We start from the raw sequence: 22,570 nt of genomic DNA, 5'->3' as shown, positions 1-22,570 counted from the left end.
ATGGGGATGGTTCGCAGGGTCCAATCTAGAGTTTATGCCTTGATTATGCCAGCTCTAGAGATAGCTGAGGGGGATGATGATGACGTTGGTGCTTCTCAGCCTGCCCTTGTCCTCAGCCAGCACCGATGGAGACTGAGGCATCTCCTATGGCAGAAGATCCACCCGTAGTACGCATTTGTTCACCATCTCGAGCCCATAATCGATTTGAGAGGCTCGAGAGTGGTGTGGGGGTGCTTCGGCCAGAGATCGCTGATGTCAGAGCGGAGGTTGCTGAGGTCCGGACTACACAGGCCTCACAGTATACAGAGTTCATGGCATGTTTCGATACGCTACAACAAATTTTTGAGCGACATGTTGCCTCATCTTTTATTCTGAGACCTTGGACTTCCCTGGCATCTCCGGCATCTCCATCACCTAGTCAAGCACTCATTGACCCACCGTGTACCTCATCACCACCAGCATTAGTAGTAGTGCCAGAGCGTGACATCAACACTTGACTTTGTTTTCGTTGTTTTATTACTTTTTGCATTTTATTTTCGACTTATATACTTAGAAAGGACTTTTCTTTTGAGTTTATTTTTGTTTAGTTGCCTCGAGTTGTATTCATTGCTTTATCTTTTATATACTTGAGTTGTTTTTGTTTTATTGAACTTCACTGAACCCCCTCGTGTATGCGTGCAGATGGTCTTGTGAACATGGGAATTAAGAACTTGTCATGCACACGGCCAAGGTGCTTCTGCACTTGGCCATGTGAGCTTCACAACCCATTGGAACATTACTCCCAAGGATTTAGCTCCATAAAATGCAACACTAAGGAGTCAGGGGAGTATTGTTTTGATTGTGACAAGGTCCCCTTGCGTATATCCCACAAGTGCACGGGTTTGTCGATGTCATAATCCCTGGTGAGCGGGGTTGAATCCACAAGGAGTAGGGAGTAAAAACACTTAATTTGTTCTTAGCTATGTGAAAGATCAATGATAAGGAGTGTGATAATGATTCAATTCTCAACAATAAAAGCAACAAGAAAGAGAGCAAAACTAAAGAAGGGGGTAAGGCAATCGATAAAGATGGGGTACCCGGATAATGCTCCACCAAGGATAATTGTTTCAAGTGCAAGAACCCTCTATTATGCTTCCTAATCAATACAATGGTGAGTCATGGAAATCCTTAATTACATAGTCCCAAATCTAAGGTCAACTATGCCTAACTCTATACATGTCCCGGAGGAGAAATCGAACAATCTCAACATCTCGCACTTGCATAGAGTTGCAATGAGCTCTAGGGATTCCAAGTGATAAATCTCTTCCTAAATATAGACCTAAACCTTTGGTCCAGGTGGAAGGTCCCTAACCACAATTGATCCCTAGATACTAAGATCACCTCAACGCTTCACTCCGTTGCACCCACAAGTAAGCCACAGCGGAAGTTCATCCCTTAGACCATTCACTCTATTATGGCCGCAAAGAACTAGAGGAACGGAGGTAGAATATATCATGTCAGAGGGGAAAGGGGACGCTCCTGTACCTCTCGACTCACCGTCTCAACCCTCTCCAACCTAGCTTTGTCTAACGCTTGTGGTGTGTCACTCACTCACAAGGTTACCAACAAGAACTCTCAACCCTAGTCTCACTCTAGGGGAAATGTTTATACAATCAAGCATTCAAGGTTGGAACTTACAATAAACATCAATTTATTGAAAGCATAATAAAAAGGTTCAAAAAAACAAATACATCCTAGGGTCCACAATACCTGAGTACCCACTAGGGGTTTAGCTCTCCATGGAGCTAAGTACAATCAAAGAAATAGAATGTAAAAGAAATGAATCCATAAAGAAACCCCCTCGATGGTCGTGCCAATGGTCTTGTGGAGAGTCCTCTACTCGTCGCAAGGGATCCTTTGTCCGGCTTAGGATACACGTCGCCGGATCGGTGCCGACGAAAGCTCTCCCAATACCCTTCTTCCAAACAACGCGCGATGTCGGAGCCGTAGAACCTCTCCAAAAACCTAGCCAATACTCCTCAAAACCATAGCCGAAGCCCTCTCGCAAGTTGGGGAAAAGATGGAGAAAAAAATACCAAAATCGGGGCTGAATCGGCTTTAAATAGGGTCGAATCGGGCGACTCCACGGGCGTGGATGCTCCACGCCTGCGTCGGAATTTCCACTATAGGCGTGATAATTTCCACACGCCCGTGTGGATTCTCTGCTTTCTCTAGTTTCTCGGCCGTGAATGCAGTCTTTGCTACAGACATACTTCAATGTTGCTACATGGTTTCGCCACTAGATGTTGACTCGAATAGCTTCCCAATTCCATACTTTTCATCGGGGTGACGCAAACGGGCACACGTTCACGTCGTGGATCACTTGCTTCTTCAATGGTGTACACGTTGGTGAAACTCTTGTTCTATGTGCATAAGTCGGAATGCTCGAGTGTGTTTGCCTCTGTGCCCCTCCAAATGGATGTGCCAACTCGAATACGAGGAGGTTGGCACACACTCTAGCATCTCGCACCCAACCTATGTCTTCGCGTTTGAACCTTAGCAAGATTTCCTCCAAAATCGGTGCATTATGATCCACATTGGCTTCTTTCCTTCATACTCGGCCTCACAACCCTACCTGCATAAGAGTAACATAAAAACACACATATTAGTGTAAAAACCTGAGAAAAGTAATGCTCAACATAAGGAATGAACGCTTCGCATTCGTACCGCACAAGCACTTATCAAACTCCCCCACACTTAAGTTTTTGCTTGTCCTCAAGCAAAAATTAAAAATGTTATGTGCATCAATGAAGAAGATATTGGAAGTGCTTGGCCTTAGGTTCACCAAAGTATACAAAGAGAGCATTCTACAAGTAAGGGAAATAACAACACTAATTACGAAAAATCAATGCTCTAGCTAAAAACTTGAATCAAAAAGGAAACAAAGCCCGAAATCGTGTACGTATGTGAACTCACTCAAAAACAACCCACGGTATACTCCTCAAAGTTCTAAGTACAAGGGACTTATTTATCTACAAAAGTGACAATAATTTCAAAGATGGTAGTAGCTTCACACATCCTCTAAGGTAGCCCTTTCCAAAGCGGCCGCTAAGGTGGCTTTCACACTTTAGAGGTGGTAGCTCTTTATACCGAAGTGGTAGCTTTCACTCATCCTATGAGATAGTTCTTTCTCTCATTAGGGCATAGCTAGTATCCGACTTATGAGAGTAGCTTCATACTACATAGGTGGTAGCTCTTTCCAACCAACAAGCACCAATAAAACTATTTTGTTCTTTCTTTTCATTTTCCAATTTATTTTATTTTATTTTTTTTAAGAATTTAGCACAAGAAAATAAACCTAACTAGTCCCTTTAAAATCGAACATGAGTTTCCAATAGCGTTCAAAGAGTGAGTAGTGCACTAAGTATAAATCGGGCAAAATTTCATAGAAATTCAAGCAAGAACTAGAGCATGAAAACATTCAATGTTAGAAATTCTCCTAAACTCAAGAATACAATCATTGCAACTAAGGTGAACCGCCATTGGCTATGTGAACATATATCAATCAAGAATAATAGAAAAGATGTGTGCACTATGAAACTCCCCCACACACACTTAAGTTGTACATTGTCCCCAATGTACACATTCAAAGCTCACTCAAAAATATAAATCATTCAAAAAGCAAATGTGGGAGAAGCAATCAAAACAATACTCCCCTGACTCCTAGTGTGACGTTTGATGAAGCTAGTTCGTTGGGAGGAGGGTTCTAACGGGTTGTAAAGCTTACACGGCCAAGTACCTCAGTACCTTGGCCGTGCCCATGACTAAGTCTCAATTCCCAAGAAGAGAAGACCATCTGCACGCATACATGAGAGGGTTCAGTGAAGCTCAATAAAGACAAAATAAATCGAGTGTATATAAAGGATAAAGCAATGAATACAACTCGATGATGCAAAATGAAAATAAACTCAGAAGGGAAATCCTTTATGAGTGAAAAAGTCTAAAAACAGGAAAAATAAAATAAAATGCAAGAAAGTAAAGGAAAAAAATCAAAGTGTCGGTCTTTGCTCTCGGGGCTCTTGTGCTACTCACTGCGGTGAAGCACATAGTGGGTCTACTGGGGTGCGGGGTAGAGGATGGAGGTGCTAGAGGAGCGAGGGGGCGAAGGAGTCCTCGGCCGCAATACAAATAATGAGGCGACGTCTCGCTCTAAAATCTGCTGTAACATGTCGAAACGCGCCATGAACTCTGTGTACTGAGTGGCCTGCATAGCCCTAATCTCGTCAATTTCTGCTCAAGCCTCAGCCACCTCTGCCCGTATCACTCCTAAAGCGCTCTCGAGCCTCTCGAAATGATCATGGGCTCGAGATGGTGGAAATGTATGCATGGGGGTTGGTTCCTCTGCCACTGGAGGTGTCTCGGTCTCCATCGGTGCTGGTTGGGGCTCGGGAGCGGGCTGAGATGCCCCAGCTTTATCCTGGAATGGTATGTTCAGCACATAAACACCATTTGAATATTTATGGACTAACCCAATTAGCCTCATTGTCTCTAACCCAAGGGGTGCTGGTATTATCGCCTTCTCGGTTCCGCTGATTTTATCTCGCAGACCCATCCCCACAATGAGTCTAGTAATATATGGACCTGAGAAGATGACACCCAATCTGGAATATTGTCCTTGATGCTTCAGATACTCCGCTAAAGTATGCCCCAGATGGACTGGTTCGTTCCGAACCATGGAGTACAAGTACAGAAGCTCTTGGTTGTTGATGACTCCCGTGCTATCACCGCGACCATTCACTGAACTGCTCATGATGGTGTGAAGATATCTGTAACTGGGTCGAGATAAACATGAGGCGTTAGACACTCCTGGTTCATATCACCCCTTTCCACATAGTAATGTATACGCCTCAATGGGAGATAGACCCGACATGTCAATTGGAAGATTCTCATACTCCTCAGTTTCAGTATACTCTTCATCATACAAACCAAGTCTAGTGGAGAACTGTGTGACACTCATACTATGATGTTGCGCAAGGGCTCTGAACTGAATAGCATTGATACTATCAAAATGATCATAAGAGCGGTCGAACTCAAACGAAGCAAGTACCTCCAAAGTGAGTGCGCGAATAGCGGGATCATGAATATTCAATAACTTGTGCCAATTACCGACCAATAATAATTTCTCGATCTCATCAGCCATGTCATCCGCTAGCTACACCTTTCTAAGTAACCCAACATCCGGGATTCACGTTTGACCAAACTTAAGCTTCTCTAACCGCTCAAACTGAGCTTTATGCGCAGGGAGTGTGAATTCCATGATATCAGGCTCAGGGGCAAGCTTTTGAGGACATTTGGCAACTGCTTTCTTCGGTTTGGTGGCCATACCTGCATGTATTAAAGAAGAAAATCAATCAATTCCATTCAAACTGCAGGAAGATAACAACACACGGCCGAGCAGAAATTCCACACGACCGTACACATCCACATGGCGTGGAAAACGCACGACCCTTGTAGCCAATCTCCATGCCACACTCTCTATCTCATTTTCAGATCATCTTAAAGACAAATCATAACCATTTTAACAAGAAGACGGTGTGTATTATCCATTTCAATCTTGGGTAATTAGTTAGATACAAAGAAATCAAAGAAGAGAGAAAATTAAAGCCTACCAATGAGCTGAACCGAAACACCCCTATAATACACACAATGCGCAATCAATCGACTCGAGGACAACAATAGGAGGGGACAAGAATGTCGGAAAGAATGCTCTTTGGGCGGCTTAGGGTTGTTTGAGGAGAAACGTGTGACTGTTGTAATGGGAGAGCGGATGGTCTTTTAACTCCTGGAGATCCACACGGCCGTCTGGGCATCGTCCACGCCCATGCGCCCTCAAACTTAGGAGTCACAGTGGTAGACACACACCTCTGTGGCCTCGCTGGATATTCGAGAAAAATATTATACACGCCCTTATGAAAATTCCGCACGGGCGTGGACATTCACATGCCCAATTCACAAGGGCAGCTGCACGCCCCTATGTCTTCTTGGGATGGAGAGAACTCCTCTGCAGAGTTTCGCACGGGCTTGCGGAAATTACCCACGCCCGTGCATGGTTCACAAGGTTACCCACAGGGGTGAGTCCACGCCCCTGTGTGCTCTCGGGAAAATCTGCCCAACTCTGCAGGAATCCACACGCCCGTGCGAAAATTACCCACGGGCGTGTGCCAGTTGCATGGTCGTTCACAGGGGCAGCCGCACGCCCCTGTGCCTTCGCTGGATGGGCTCGCAGTATACGCCCACGGGCGTGTGGAAATTCCACACGCCCGTGTGTTTTCTCTGGATGACTTAGAAAAATCTGCAGGCTCTGCAGAATATTTCTGAACATGTTTGCACACTCAGAGCCTGCCCTATTATGCAAATTTTACTAGTGAAAAACACGAAATAGAACCCAAACGACCAAGCTTTCGGCAATATCATGTGCGTCTCCAACAGTCTTGGAGTATTTTCGGTGGAGTCTCCTAGCTTTCTTCATTTTCCGGAGCACCTTCTTCAATATCCCAGGAGTAGATGTTACTTCTTCAGTCGATCCAAGCATCATTACTTCTTCATTGCTCTCCTCTTGGTCGAACAAACCTTTATATGGATCCGGGTTGAACATTTCCTGCATGTATTCATCAACAAGCTCATCAGTAGTGTCTAGAAAATACAAAGTGTCATCAAAATCGAGAGAATGCCGCATGGCTTCAGCAAGGCGGTAAGTGAGTTTGTCATCTCCAACTCTCAATGTGAGCTCTCCGCCGTCCATGTCAATCAATGCTTTGGAAGTCCGCAAGAACGGTCTCCCAAGTATCAAGGGTACATCCGCATCCTCATCGACATCTAGCACTACAAAGTCAACCGGAAAAATGTACTTGTCCACCTTGACAAGCATGTCTTCAATGATGCCTCTAGGATGTCGCACCGTTCGGTCCGCCAATTGTAAAGTCATCCAAGTAGGCCTAGGCTCTCCCAAGCCTAGATTTTGGAAAAAAGTATATGGCATGACATTGATACTTGCCCCTGAATCCACCAATGCCATTTCCTCACCTAGGTTGCCAATGTTACACGGAATGATGAAGCTTCCCGCGTCTTTCTTCTTGTTCGGCATGTTCTTTTGCAGCACCGCCGAGCATGAAGCATCTAGCACCACTAAAGCACTCTCCTCCAACTTCCTCTTGTTGGTCAACAAGTCTTTCAGGAACTTCGCATACTTAGGCATTTGAGCTAATGCCTCTACAAAAAGAATGTTGATGTGGAGTTGCTTGAATAAACTCAGGAACTTCTTATACTTTTCATCCCCTTCGTCATTTTTCAATCTAGAGGGATAAGGGATTCTTAGCTTGAAAGGTGGGGATGCCACCTCTTTCTCTTTCTTTGCTCCCTCCTCAACCTCTACAACCTCAGGTGCGTGTTCTTTCGGCTTCTCACTAGGCAGCCTCCCTTCAACCTCACGACCACTTCTCAAAGTGATCGCCTTCACATGTTATCTAGGGTTGGTTTCCGTATTGCTTGGTAAACTTCCATGTGGCCTTTCGGAGAGAGACTTCGCAATTTGCCCCACCTGATTTTCAAGGTTGTGCAAAGAGGCGGTGTGGTTGTGAAGTGTAGCCTCGACTGATTCAAACTGTGTATTTACAGATTGAACAAATCTAGCCAAGTGCTTTTCTAAATCCGTCATTCAGGTTTCCAAGCCTGAAATTCTGTTTTCAACTTGAGCTGCTTGTTGTTGTTGTTGGAAACCCGGTGGCCCCATGGCCTTCTGTGGTCCTTGGTTACTCTATGAAAAGTTGGGATGATTCTTCCAACCTGAATTGTAAGTATTGCTATATGGGTTCCATTGAGGTCTCATGCCATTACCTACAAAGTCAACGTTTTCCACTGAAGAAACATCACCAAAAGAGATCGGCCAATCGGAGGGAGCATGTCCTCCACCACAACTGGTGCAATTGGTCATGGCCACAACTCTATTCGAAGCTATGAGATCTAGCTTCTTAATTAGACTCTCTACTAGTGCTGCCAATGAGGTCACCGCATCGATTTCATGGATACCAGCCACCTTTTTCTTCTCCCTAGCATTCCATTGGTTACTATTTAACCCCATTTCCTCAATTAATTGATGAGCCTCATTGGGGGTTTTGCTACCTAAGGTACCTCCTGCTGCCGCATCTAAGAGTTACCTTGTACTCGGGTTCAAACCATTGTAGAAGGTTTGAACAATCATCCACTCCGGGAATCCGTGTTGTGGACACTTTCTCAGGAGCTCCTTGAACCTTTCCCATGTCTCGAATAGAGACTCCAATTCCAACTGAGCAAAGGATGAGATCTCATTCCTAAGCTTTGCTGATTTTCCGGGAGGGAAATAAAGGGCTAGAAAAGCTTCTACCATCTCCACCCATGTAGTGATTGATACTCTAGGTAATGAGTGTAGCAAATGCTTCGCTTTCCTCTTCAAGGAAAATGGGAAGGCTCTCAATTTGATGGCATCATCCGTAACCCCATTTATCTTCAGCATGTCGTACACCTCGAGAAAGCTCTCTATATGACTATTTGGATTCTCATCGGCCAAACGATTGAATTGTGCGGACTACTGCAGCATATGGATGAATGCCGGCTTTAGCTCGAAGTTCTGAGCTGTAATCGCGGGATGCACAATACTCGATTGCGTCCCCAACACTGAATGTCTGGCATAGTCGGATAGTGTTCGCTGTTGCTCATTCTGTCATGCCATGTTTTCAGATTTCTCTCCTTCCAAATCAGTTGAATTATGTTGTTCTTCCACAGGTTCTTTCCCTTTTTTCTAAGTGTACGTTCAAGCTCAGGGTATCCTTCAATCAATATTGATGGATTCCCTTGGGTCATAACCTGGAGCTGCAACAAAAAGAAAGAAAAAGATAATCAGAATGATGATAGAATGAGAAGATATGAAACAGAATATATGGTGAAATAACTAAGGAAACAAAGTGCAAAGTATCTCTAAACGGCTACTCCCGGGCAACGGCGCCAAAAACTTGACAAGGTCCCCTTGCGCATATCCCACAAGTGCACGGGTTTGTCGAAACAATAATCCCAAGTGAGCGGGGTCAAATCCACAGGGAGTAGGGAGTAAAAACACTTAATTTGATTCTTAGCTATATGAAAGATCAATGATAACGAGTGTGATAATGATTCAATTCTTAACAATAAAAGCAACAAGAAAGAGAGCAAAAGTAAAGAAGGGGGTAAGGCAATCGATAAAGATGGGTTACCCGGATAATGCTCCGCCTAGGATAATTGTTTCAAGTATAAGAACCCTCTATTATGCTTCCTAATCAATGCAATGGTGAGTCGTGGAAATCCTTAATTACATAGTCCCAAATCTAAGGTCAACTATGCCTAACTCTATACATGTCCCGGAGGAGAAATTGAAAAATCTCAATACCTCACACTCGCACAGAGTTGCAATGAGCTCTAGGGATTCCAAGTGATAAATCTCTTCCTAATTATAGACCTAACCCTTTGGTCCAGGTGGAAGGTCCCTAACCACAATTGAGCCCTAGATACTAAGATCACCTCAACGCTTCACTCCGTTGCACGCGCAACTATGCCCCAGCGGAAATTCATCCCTTAGACCATTCACTCTATTATAGCCGCAAAGAACTCGAGGAACGGAGGTAGAATCTATCACGCCAGAGGGGAAAGGGGACCCTCCTGTACCTCTCGACTCACCATCTCAACCCTCTCCAACCTAGCTTTGTCTAACGCTCATGGTGTGTCACTCACTCACAAGGTTACCAACAAGAACTTTCAACCCTAGTGTCACTCTAGGGAAAATGTTCATACAATCAAGCATTCAAGGTTGGAACTTACAATAAACATCAATTTATTGAAAGCATAATAAAGAGGTTTAAAGAAACAAATACATATTAGGGTTCACAATACCCGAGTACCCACTAGGGGTTTAGCTCTCCATGGAGCTAAGTACAATCAAAGAAATAGAATGTAAAAGCAATGAATCCATAAAGAAACCACCTCGATGGTCGTGTCGATGGTCTTGTGGAGAGTCCTCTACTCGTCGCAAGGGATCCTTTGTCCGGCCTAGGATACACCTCGCTGGATCGGTGCCGACGAAATCTCTCCCAATAACCTTCATCAAAACGACGCGCGATGTTGGAGCCATAGAACCTCTCCAAAAACCTAGCCAATACCCCTAAAAACCCTAGCGGAAACCCTCTCACAAGTTGGGGAAAAGATGGAGAAAAGAATACCAAAATTGGGGTTGAATCGACTTTAAATAGAGCTGGAATTGGGCGACTCCACGGGCATGGATGCTCCACGCGCCCGTGCGGAATTTCCACATGGGAGTGGATAATTTCCACACGCCCGTGTGGATTCTCTGTTTCTATGGTTTCTCGGGTTTCTCGGCCAACTATGAACATGCTGCTATAGTACATACTACAATGTTGCTACAGTGCTCTGCTATAGAATTCGACTTGAATAGTTTCCCAATTTCATACTTTCATCGCGGTGACGCAAATGGGCACACGTTCACGTCGTGGATTACTTAGTTCTTCAATGGTGTACACGTTGGTGGAACTCTTGTTCTATGTGTATAAGTCAGAATACTCGAGTGTGACTGCCTCTGTGCCCCTCCAAATCGAATCCACAGAGAGTAGAGAATAAAAATACTTAATCTGCTTCTTAGCTATGTGAAAGATCAATAGTGATAAGTGTGACAATGATTCAATTCTCAAAAGTAAAAACAACAAGTAAGAGGGCACGAGAAAAAGAGGAGGTAAGGCAATCGATAAAGATGGGGTACTCGGATAATGCTCCGGCTAGGATAATTGTTTCAAGGTAAGAACCCTCTATTATGCTTCCTAATCAATGCAATGGTGAGTCATGGAAATCCTTAAATACATAGTCCCAAATCTAAGGTCAACTATGCCTAACTCTATACATGTCCCGGAGGAGAGATTAGATAACCTCTCAACCTCGTACTTGAATAAAGTTGCAACGAGCTCTAGGGATTCCAAGTGATAAATCTCTTCCTAATTATAGACCTAACCCTTTGGTCCAGGTGGAAGGTCCCTAACCACAATTAAGCCTTAGATACTAAGATCACCTCAATGCTTCACTCCGTTGCACGTGCAACTAAGCCCCAGTGGAGGGTCATACCTTAGACCATTCACTCTATTATGGCCGTAAAGAACTCGCGGAATGGAGGTAGAATCTATAACGTCAAAGTAGAAAGGGGACGCTCCTGTACCTCTCGACTCACCCTCTTAACCCTCTCCAACCTAGCTTTGTCTAACGCTTGTGGTGTGTCACTCACTCACAAGGTTACCAACAAGAACTCTCAACCCTTGTGTCACTCTAGGGGAACTGTTCATACAATCAACCATTCAAGGTTGGAACTCACAACTAACATCAATTTATTGAAAGCATAATAAAGAGATTCAATGAAACAAATACATCCTAGGGTTCACAAATACCCAAGTATCCGCTAGGGGTTTAGCTCTCGATGGAGCTAAGTACAATCAAAGAAATAGAATGTAAAAGCAATGAATCCATAGAGAAACCTCCTCGATAGTTGTGTCGATGGTCTTGTGGAAAGTCCTCTACTTGTCGTCGAAGGATTCCCTCGTCCGGTATAGGATACGCCTCGACGGAAGCTCCCCTGCCAACCTTCGTCCTAAGGAATGACGATGTCGGAGCCATAGAACCTCTCCAAAAAAACCTTAGCCAATACCTCTTAAAACCCTAGCCGAAACCCTCTCTCAAGTTGGGAAAAAGATGGAGAAAAGAATCCTGAAATTTGGGCTGCATCGGCTTTAAATAGGGTTGGAATCACTACAAGAAATACAGGAATAGGTAACGGATTTTTCCGTCACTAAGAACTACATTTCCGTTGCTATAAATATTTAGCAATGGACTTAGCAACGGAATCATTCCGACGGCTATTCCCAAGTCGCTATTCAAATTCCGTCGGTATGATAAAATTCCGTCGTTATTTCGTATGTTGTTCCGACGGATAATTCCGTTGCCAAACACAAAAACTCCGTCGTTATTATAATAATAAAATATTCATTCTTTTATGGTTCACAAAAATTCCGTTGCTATATTTCCGTCGCTAGTGTTGCATAACAACGGACTATTCTATTACAATTATTGTTATAGCTACTGAAAAATTTAGTTTAGCAACAATATTTTTCTTATTTTAGCAAGGGAATATCCGTCGCTATTATCTTATTTATGATGAAATCCGTTGCTATGCACTCATTAGCTATGGAATTCATTATATTTCCTTTGCCATTGTTTATGTAGCAACGGAATTTTGGTTGTTATTTTCTTATTAGCAACCGAATTCCTTTTTGTTCTGTTGCTATTTCCCTGAAGTTTGGTGGTTGTTTTTCTTATTAGCAACGGATTGTTTTTCTATTGTTAATTTCTTGCAGCAACGGAATTACAGTTGTTGTTTTTTTCTTAGCAACGGATTTTTCTTTTTTCCGTTGTTAGTTTTTGTAGCAACGGAATTTTGGTTGTTGGTTTCTTATACAATTGCAATATATGTATTGTAACAGAATTTCAGATGCTATTTTTATTTACAAATGAAATTTCCATTATCATTTTGTTATTTTTGCAACATGTAATATCCGCTGCTATTCTTTTGTTATTAATTATCATAGCTATTAGCTACTAAATTTGTTTTTCACACAACCTGCACAATTTATTGCACAAATAAAAAAAATTACCCATTACACGAATAATACAAATGATCCACAAAAAAATTATCTCATCAAGTATCCATAATCCATCATTTCAATCATACAAAAAATACAAAAACACAATTAATCCATACAAATGATCCAACATTCAATTCATAACGAAAAAACAAATTATCCATATAAATGATCCAACCATAAATCCATCATCAACAATTCTCTAATCCATCAATACACTTGTCACCAACAAACAAAGTGAAATAAGAAGTCATCATGAACATTACTTTGATTTTCTTTGTTCCCTCTTCTTGGCCATTGTCTTCCTTTATTAAAATCATAAAAATTTAAAATCCATCAAATAAAACTGCTATAGAAATACAATTGTGAACAATAAACAAAGTAAAAGTAATATATGAAGGTACATTTAATTACCTTGAGTTTTTTTTGTTGCTCTCTTCTTGCCTCCAAGATCTTCCTCTATGAAAATCATGAAATTTTAAAATCCATCAATTTAAATTGCAAGTAGAAATTTATATGTAAAGCACTAAAACATAAGAGAAGTAAGATTCAATTTATACCTAAAATTATTTACTTGTTTGTGGAGGAATATTTGATCCAAATTTCTCCATCATGAAACTCATCATAATCTGAAATTGATTTTTTAAGTCGCTTATGTCACCTACGGCATTCTTCACTTGACTCACATCATCAGTCAATGATTCAAGCTTCTGCTCTAAACTCACAATTCTATCATCATTAAGAGAAACATCCATACGTGGAGTACTCTTTGTAAAACAACATGCAATTGTTTTGACAAACATCTATCTTCTCATAGCCCATACCTAGACTTTTCATCTTCTGCTTTGTTCTATAGAAGTTATCAGGCAAGCATTCATCTTGTGGTAGCATATTCTTAATCATCACCATAAGACGATCAAAACATGCTTCACTCATGTTAAAATCAGATTTTAAATTTAGTACTTGTGATAAAGCTGATAACTTTGAGTACTTGGTACAACTTTCATACAAGGGTTCGTCTGCATCATTCAGTAAAGAATAGAATGTGGATGCCTTGGGGTTTGGTTCTTCTTCCATGAAACTTGAACCCGTATCATGATAACGAGGAATATTAGAATATGCAAAGGAAATAAATTCCTCAACTCCCTTAACAAATTCATCATTGATAAATGAAGCCCCATCCTTACGACAATACATCCAAGATCGATCTCTGTTCATGTTTCAAGTCTAACAAAGCTACGAAGTAAACAATCTGTTCTCACATAAAACAATAAATTTGTTTTACAATTTCACTAAGGCTTATCTAACTTGAAATAAAAATAAAATCTATTAAAAATAGTTCAAAGTGATCAACCATATTTACTCTAACTAGTATATCATGCAAAGTATAATCACTTTTAATTTTCATAAACACATTAATTCACCATAAACAATAAATAAATATAATCAACTCAAAACAAAACATTAAAAATTAAAATAAAAGATGTAACACACTACGAGAGACATACATGAAAACTTGCGTTGGCCACCAACAAAGAGAATCACTACCCATTCATCAACTTCCACATCATGAGGTTTGTTTTTATTCTTGGCATCATGCATGTTGAAAGCATATAAACCCATATATTGTGATTATTATGGGCATGCATTTACTTTACTTATGAAATAAATAAATACATAAATAAATAAATGCAAGAAAAATGAAGGCAATTTCAACTTACCAAATATGGTTTCCCTTCAATTGTTCGAGTAATGATGATTTTTGTGCAAAAAGAAATTCCAAAATCTTCACTCACACCAAAGAAATAGAAGATGTCTTCGAGTGAACCCGCCTTCTCTATAGATGAGAAAAATAGAAGATAAATACTCTTTTTATCTAAAAAAATAATTATAATCTTAAAATATTCTTTTCAATTTAGAAATAATCAAGTTCATATATATAATCCCTATTACAATATCTTTTATTTATTATAATATGTATAGTAACATTCATTTAATTGATGAAAAAAAGGAAGAGAACATAACTAAAAAATATTATATTAATTTAATTAGAAAGACAAAGTCAAAGAAATTCCAAACTCCATATATAAAAATAAATAATTTATAATAAAAATCATTCTAATGAAAATTGACCCTATTTCATATAATAGGGTCAATTTTGCCCTAATAAGCCTTTTGTATTTTTGTAAGCTGTGCATGTCAAAAAAATTATCGAATATATAACATCTAAATATATCATATAATAATTACATAATAATTAGCGGAAGCAAAAATATTTACCTCCATCCATAGCTATTAGACCTCGAGCTGTGAGGAAACCACAATAATATTTCCAATCTATTTTGTTCTCTCTTATAGATTTATAATAAAATGGGGTGGTGTTGGTTTATATATAATCACTCTATTTCAAAATTTAAATTTATAATTATTTAAAATAACAATTAGGATTAACATAGGATATTAAAATTAAAGTCATAAATAATTTAATTTACAGGTGATTACCCGAGTAAAATAATAATAATCAATTAAAAAAAAATAATCCACCAACGAGCAGGTCCTGTGCATAGCCGCAAATAGTCCGCATGGCCACCGGTTTACTAATTAAAAACTATAGTTACTAATATTATATATATTTATATATAATGTTTATAAAAATATCACAACTAAAACATTGTAAATTAACTTATACCTAAGCCAAATACCAATCTATTTCTGAACCAATGAAGATGTGGTGTAATAAATTCCATATCTGCATATCGTAGAAGAACTACCTAACATTGATATTCATCCATTTGTCCTCTTGATTATCATTAAGTCTTGTGTTGATAAGGATGTTTCCTGCATGAACTTGAACAGATGTTCCTGCAATGAGCCAGTCACAGAGTTACAGATGTCCTCCTCTCTTGTTGAATTTCTTCTCCTCCCCCCAGCTGAAATCCTGGCTTACAGTTTATCTCATGCTTCCATAGGTATCGTGCCTCCCCTGACATGAGAACCAATTAAAATGGAGTCAGTAAAATAGGGATCTTCTTCCAACTCTTTGTTATTGTCTTTACACAAAAAGATTGACAAAATCTTAAATTAGGAGACTCCACAGAAGACAAACCTGTAATTAAAGCACCACCAAGACATACTATTAGAAGTTATAATAATAATCAAATTATTCTCTATTAAAACAAAATAACTGACTTAAGTTTTAATTAAATAAATAATCAACTTTTAATAAAAACTTCAAACTAGATTATATATATATATAACAGAAAACCAGGGCCAAGCAAACCTTTAAACATGGTTTACTTTCCTTTTCTCCTATACTCAATCTGAACACAATGGATGACAGAGTCTTAATACTAATTGAAAACATGCTTGAGAGTGGGCCTAGTTTAAGGAAATGGGCAGCATGAATTGATTGATTTCATTTTCCTAGCAAGTGGTCACCAAAAAATTCACAAAGGCACCTTCAAGATGGCCAAGGAAGCATTCAATCCAAAGCAGCGGAGTTAAATGATGGTCAGGCTTATTGGTGACGCTTTATTCATAAAAGTAGCATCAATCAATGTTATCATAAAATTTTTTCATCATCATAGCTATTAAATAAGTGTTGAGAAGTGTGTACCTTTACACAGAGGGCAGCTGCTGAACCTTTTATCAGAATTTATAAATGGATAGGTGCTGCAAGTTCAAACCAAAACACAATGAAATAATAATAATAATAATAATAATAATAATAATAATAATAATAACAATAATAACCTGCTAAAACAGTTTTTCTGTTCTTGGCCACTGCAGTATCATAATTTTCACGTTTTGCAAGGTGATAAGAGCTTCAATTCTATGAAAAGCAATGCGATAAAAAGAGACAATCAACTTCAATTGGAAGAAGAGATAAGTCATATAACTCGAATTAATTGGTCAGATGGAAAAAACACAGGCATACCTTTTGATACAAATGCCGATTTGAAAAATATAGTGATAAGAAGAATTTCAATTATGACGGTTCCTATGAGAATTATCAAAACCATTAGCAACAGAGTATCAGTGAGAACTATTTGATGCCAATGGGATATGTAGTCTTGAGTTCATACCAGTTGATCAGTATATCATGAGACAGATTATATGTGTATGGTAGCTATTGTTTGAGTACAAACAATTCCAGAACAACATGAAATGAGGGAAGTAATTTTCGTTTGTTAACGCAAAACCAACTGCCTTCTTCTTTAAAATTCCCACAGGTTCTTTCCATCAATGGACTCTTAAGAACTTCTAAGTCTTGTTGAGCTAATCCTAATTTTGTGGCATGTAGTGTACTCTAAGGATGTGATCTAGGGTGAATGTAACAAAAAAAAAATAAAAAAATAAAAAAAGTGAAAAAAAAATGAGTCTATGTCAGTATTCCTCTGCTATTGAAGCATGAATGCGTCTATGTGGACTGTAATCGAGTAGTTGGGTGGCTCTTGTGCCTAACTAGCATGTGCACCCTTCAGAAAGATTTCAAAATGATTTTCTTGCGGTCTACGTTAGTTAGACTCGAAAAAAAAAAATTGAAATGAATGATGAAATGAAAATAAAACCTAGTGATCTTTTTGAGTACCTACCAAAGGTTTTGAGTAGAAAGTTGATTTAGTTTCAAGCTATAGAATTAGAAGGATCTCACTTGGCCATTGAAGTAGCACTTAGTAGTTTAAGACTTAGTATTCTTTGTAAGTGGAGTGATTAGCATCTAGAGCTGTACTGAATGAAGTCCGTAGGCTAGACCAGATCAGGGCATATGAGATATAAGATTCACTTAGACGGCACAGACATATAAGGGGTGAGACAAGATAATTTTATTATGCTTATTGACTATGACTCAACATCTATGTATCATTGTCCATTGCTTTTGGAGTCTGATATTTACTTGATGGCAGAGGTAATGCATTTAGCCACTTCTCAGTCTCTTTGTCTTTCATGAGTTGTTTGCTTGGGGACAAGCAACGCTTAAGTGTGGGGATATTTGATAAGTGTCTAAATGTAGATATTTTCATGTATATATCGTATTCACTTTGCATGTATTTTGTGAGGTTTGATGTCCGTTCTGCGCTTAATCGTCTATTATTTGCTTTGTAGGGTATAAGGAAGCCATAGAGAACAAGAAGATATCATTTGGGTGAAAAGAGAAGAAAACAGAAATTTCATACTACCCCCATACTACCCAGTATGGGGGCCGTATGCACTGTAGCAGCAGATTGATTTTAAGTGTCTGCCCAGATTTCCATACTACCAAGTATAGGGGCTGTATGCACCCCGTATGGATCGTGAATCTAGGGTTTTTGGGTGCTATACGACCCCCATATGACCCCCATACGACCCGTATGCCTCGGGTTTTATAAATACCAACTTTTAGGGCAGGAAAGGGGACTTTTTGGCTAGCCCTTTTCTTGGCCGACTTTGGGAGAGCACTTGGGAGTTTTTGGGCAACCTTGGGGAGGAGAAGAAGGGCAAGGAAGCTAGAAGATCATCCAAGCTCAAGGTCCAAGATTCTCAAGGCAAGAAGGCAACATCATTCAAGGGGAGATCTACCACGATTTGAAGGAAGGAGACCCGCGGCTAGAGGAAGCGTCATTTGGCACTCCTTTGGCGGGGAAAGCATCATTCGGCACATTCTTCACCTCCTCCTTCACCATTTCATCTAGGGAGTGTCATTTATGCTTTTGTTTCATGTTTTGTTTGTTTGTATTGCTTGTTGTGGGATAATGACACACTAGACCCCCAAGGCCACCGGGTGTTGGTGAACCTTGGGGGGGTTTTATCATGTATGTTGGATGATAACTTGTTAATTCCATGCTTGGGTAATTTTGAGATCTAGTCCATTGTTTTCATGCTAAGTGCTACACTAAGGAGAAATCTGTAGCTCTTTTATGAGTGATGCATGTAGATGTGACTTGCTCGCATGTGTTAGATCATGAATGGATTATAAGGGGATACTTGTATCATCATGCCAAGAAATTGGGTGTTTTGTAGCCCTCCATGTAGGTTTAATCCGAAGAAGAGTAGGTTTATTCCTAAGTGAGATTTCCTCGTACTTAATGCAATCGTAGGAATGTAGATTTCGAAAAAATTCCTATCTATGTTTGTATGGGATTAGGGTTCAATCGCCGAGAAATTGGAGTTGTTCTAATCTTGGAATCTCATGGTCCATTTTTACCCTTGCATCTTTAGATCATCATCCATGTTGCATGATAACCCCTCAAGGGGATCCTCATCCATAGGCCTTTGCACCTCATTGATTTTCTTGCTTGCTTATTGCTTGTTATCTCTAATTTGGTCATAATCTTGTTTTAGTTTTAATTACTTTTAGTAGAGTAAAACCCATCACTTGAGTTCTTAGGCTAGATAATAGCTCGAGAAGGAGTAATAGGAGATCCTTAGCCCCGTGGAATACGATCCTCGTGTCTTCACACAAGGTATTACTTGGCGATCCCATACACTTGCGGGGAAGCAATGACATCTCCAACCCTGAGTGTCAGCTCCCCGCCGTCCATGTCAATTAATGCCTTAGAAGTGCATAAGAATGGCCTCCCAAGTATCAAAGGAACATCCGCATCCTCATCGACATCCAACACTACAAAGTCTGCAGGAAAAATTTACTTGTCCACCTTAACAAGCACGACTTCAATGATGCCCCTCGGATGTCTCACCGTTTGATCCGCCAATTGCAATGTCATCCGAGTGGGCCTAGGCTCTCCTAAGCCTAGCTTCTGAAAGAAAGAATATGGCATAACGTTGATACTGGCCCCTGAGTCTGCAAATGCCATTTCATCACCCAAATTGCCATTATTGCTAGGTATGATGAAGCTTCTCTGGTCTTTCTTCTTGCTCGGCATATTCTTTCTCAAAACTGCCGAACAAGAGGCATCTAAGATCATTGAAGCACTCTCCTCAAACTTTCGCTTGTTGGTCAACAAGTCCTTCAATAATTTTGCATACATAGGTATTTGGGACAATTCCTCAACAAAGGTAATGTTGATGTGGATTTACTTAAAAAAACTTAGGAACTTCTTGTACTGCTCATCCGTTTGGTCATTCTTCAATCTAGAGGGATAAGGGATTCTTTGCTTGAAAGGTGGGGGTGCCACATTCTTCTTTTTCCTTGCTCCCTCCTCAACCTCTATAACCTCAGGTGCTTCTACATTGGGCTTCTCACTCGGAACCCTACCCTCAATCTCATGACCACTTCTCAAAGTGATCACCTTCACATGCTCTCTAGGATTGGTTTCAGTATTACTTGGTAAGTTTCCTTGTGGTCTTTTCGATAGAGACTTCATAATTTACCCCACTTGATTCTCAAGATTGTGCAAAAAAAGATTGTGGTTGCGAAGTGTACCCTTAACTGATTGAAACCTTGTATCCGACGATTGTACAAACCTTGTCAAGGTCTTCATTAAATAGGTCATTCGGGTTTCGAAGCTTGAAACTCAGTTCTCCATGTTTGAGGTTGTTGTTGTTGGAAACCTGTTGGGGTCGTGGCCTTTTGTGATCCTTGGTTACTCCACGAAAAATTGGGATGACTCATCAAACCCGGATTATAGGTGTTGCTATATGGATTCCCTTGGTTCCTCATTGCATTACCCACAAAATCGGAGGAAGCATGTCTACCACCACACCTGGTGCAAGTAGTCACGGCCGCCATTCTATTAAGGGTTAGAAGGTCTAACTTCTTACTCAATGATTCCACTTGAGCCGCTAATGAAGTTACTGCATCTATTTCATGGAGCCCGGCCACCTTTTTCTTTTCCTGTGCATTCCACTAATAACTGTTCATGGCCACGTCTTCCACTAACTGTCGGGCTTCTTTCAGGGTTTTACTCCTCATTGTACCTCCTGCAGTAGTACCTAACAACTATCTTGTACTCAGATTCAACCAATTATAGAAGGTTTGAATAATCATCAATTCGGGAAATCCGTGTTGTGGGTACCTATGCAAAAGATCATTGAAGCACTCCCATGTCTCAAACAATAACTCTAGCTCCATCTGTACAAATGATGAAATCTCATTGTGAAGCTTGGCTGACTTCCACGGAGGAAAGTATCTAGCAAGAAAAGCTTCGACCATCTCGTTCCAAGTCGTGATGGAGACCTTGGGCAAAGAATGTAGCCACTGCTTGGCTCTTCCCTTGAGAGAGAATGGGAAAGCACTCAATCTAATAGCATCAACTGATACACCGTTAATCTTTAGCATATCACAAACTTCCAAGAAGTTCTCTATATGGTTGTATGGATACTCATTGGCCAAACCATTAAACTACACTGATTGCTAAATCATTTGGATGAATACGAGCTTCAGCTCGAAGTTCAGAGCTGTAATCGGGGGTCACACAATACTCGAATGTGTGCCTACAACTGATGGTCTATAATAATCAGAAAGTATCCTCTATTGGTCATAGTTATTTATATCCATGAATGCCGCATCATAACGTCCCAGTCGAGAACTGGGTGAATAACATGTTGTGATGTTGTCCGAGTGCTCTAAACTGTATAGTGTCTATGATGTCAAAGCTGGAATAAGAGCGGTCGAACTCGAATTATGATAACACCTTCAATGTCAACATACGGATCACAGGATCCCATATGGCGAGCAACAGACTCCATCCGCCTACAGCAAGCATCTCCTTTATCTCCTCTACCATGTCACCTGTCCCCTAAACCTCTCTCACTGCGTCCATGTTGGGAAAATGTGTCTCTGTCCAAACCTTAGCTTTGCCAATTTCAGAAATCGAGCAGGATGCTCGGGAATCATGAATTCCATCTGTTTGGGTTCAGGTGATGACTCACGTGGATATTTCTCAGCTTGCCTCTTCGACTGAGAGGCCATATTTGTAAAAATTAAAGAGCAATCGATCAAAGAAATTCACAAAATAATACAGCAGAAATCCACATGGTAGTGTGGAATTTTCACATGGCCTTGTCGATCCACGGGGCATGAAAACTATACCGCCGTGATAAGTGCTTTGTGCGATAAGAATGTGAAGCGTTCTTTCCTTATGTTGAGCATTACTTTTCTCGGGTTTTAACACTAATATGGGTGTATTTATGTTACTTTTATGTAGGTAGGGTTGTGAGGCCGATTATGAGAGAAAGAAACCAATGTGGGTCGTAATGCACTAATTTGGAGGAAATCTTCCTAAGGTTCAAACGTGAAGACATAGGTCGGATTCCAGATGCAGGAATGTGTGCCAAACTCCTCATACTCGAGTTAGGACAATTATTTGGAGGGGCAGAAGGGTAGTCTCATTCAAGCATTCTGACTTGCGTATATAGAACAAGATCTCCATCAACATGTCCGTTATTAAAGAAGCAAGGCGATCCACGACGTAAATGTGTGCCCGTTTGCGTTACCTAGATGAAAGTATGGATTCCGGAGTATTTCAGGTCAGTAATGTAGCACGGTATTGTAGAAAACACTATAGAAAAATATTGTAGCAGCACTGTTTACAGCCGTCCGAGGAAACAGGAAAAATGAGAATCCACACGGGCGTGTGCAAATTCCACACGCCCATGTGAAAAATACACAGGGGCGCCCACATGGGCATGTGGATTCCCGATTCTAGCCCTTTAAAAGCCGATTTCAACCCCGATTTCAGCATTCTTTCTCCATCATTTCACCAACTTGAGAGAGGGCGGCGGCTAGGATTTGGAGAGTTATTGGATTGGGGTTTGGAGAGGTTCTACGGCTCCGACATCACGCCCCATTTGGAAGAAGGTTAGTGGTAGAGCTTTCGTTGGCACAAATCTGACGAGGTGTATCCTAGGCCGGACAAAGGGACCCTTGTGATGAGTAGAGGACTCTCCACAAGACC

At 40.5% G+C, this 22,570-nt stretch overlaps 1 long non-coding RNA gene and 2 other non-coding genes across 5 annotated transcripts; 2 read left to right on the top strand and 1 right to left on the bottom strand.

The window, feature by feature from the left end:
• The first annotated feature begins 8,246 nt into the window (after positions 1-8,246).
• Positions 8,247-8,353, top strand: LOC120266572. Its single transcript, XR_005538204.1, has one exon. It is a non-coding gene; the product is annotated as a small nucleolar RNA R71 (small nucleolar RNA).
• Positions 8,354-12,915: 4,562 nt separating this feature from the next.
• LOC120264593 lies at positions 12,916-16,854 on the bottom strand. 3 transcript variants are annotated; one of them, XR_005537491.1, is made up of 5 exons: positions 16,820-16,854; positions 16,672-16,734; positions 16,351-16,406; positions 13,149-13,193; positions 12,916-13,039 (listed from the first exon to the last, which is right to left on the bottom strand). It is a non-coding gene; the product is annotated as an uncharacterized LOC120264593 (long non-coding RNA). The 3 variants fall into 3 exon arrangements; XR_005537490.1 differs by having other exon boundaries at positions 16,672-16,847; XR_005537492.1 differs by lacking the exons at positions 16,351-16,406; positions 16,672-16,734; positions 16,820-16,854 and adding an exon at positions 14,456-14,495.
• A 3,817-nt stretch (positions 16,855-20,671) lies between these two features.
• LOC120268459 lies at positions 20,672-20,778 on the top strand. The gene has a single exon (XR_005538948.1). It is a non-coding gene; the product is annotated as a small nucleolar RNA R71 (small nucleolar RNA).
• The last annotated feature ends 1,792 nt before the right edge of the window (positions 20,779-22,570 follow it).

The sequence above is a fragment of the Dioscorea cayenensis genome, chromosome 1, assembly GCF_009730915.1.
Source record: "Dioscorea cayenensis subsp. rotundata cultivar TDr96_F1 chromosome 1, TDr96_F1_v2_PseudoChromosome.rev07_lg8_w22 25.fasta, whole genome shotgun sequence".
Taxonomy (NCBI): Eukaryota; Viridiplantae; Streptophyta; class Magnoliopsida; order Dioscoreales; family Dioscoreaceae; genus Dioscorea; species Dioscorea cayenensis.
This window is presented reverse-complemented; position numbering and strand designations above follow the sequence as displayed.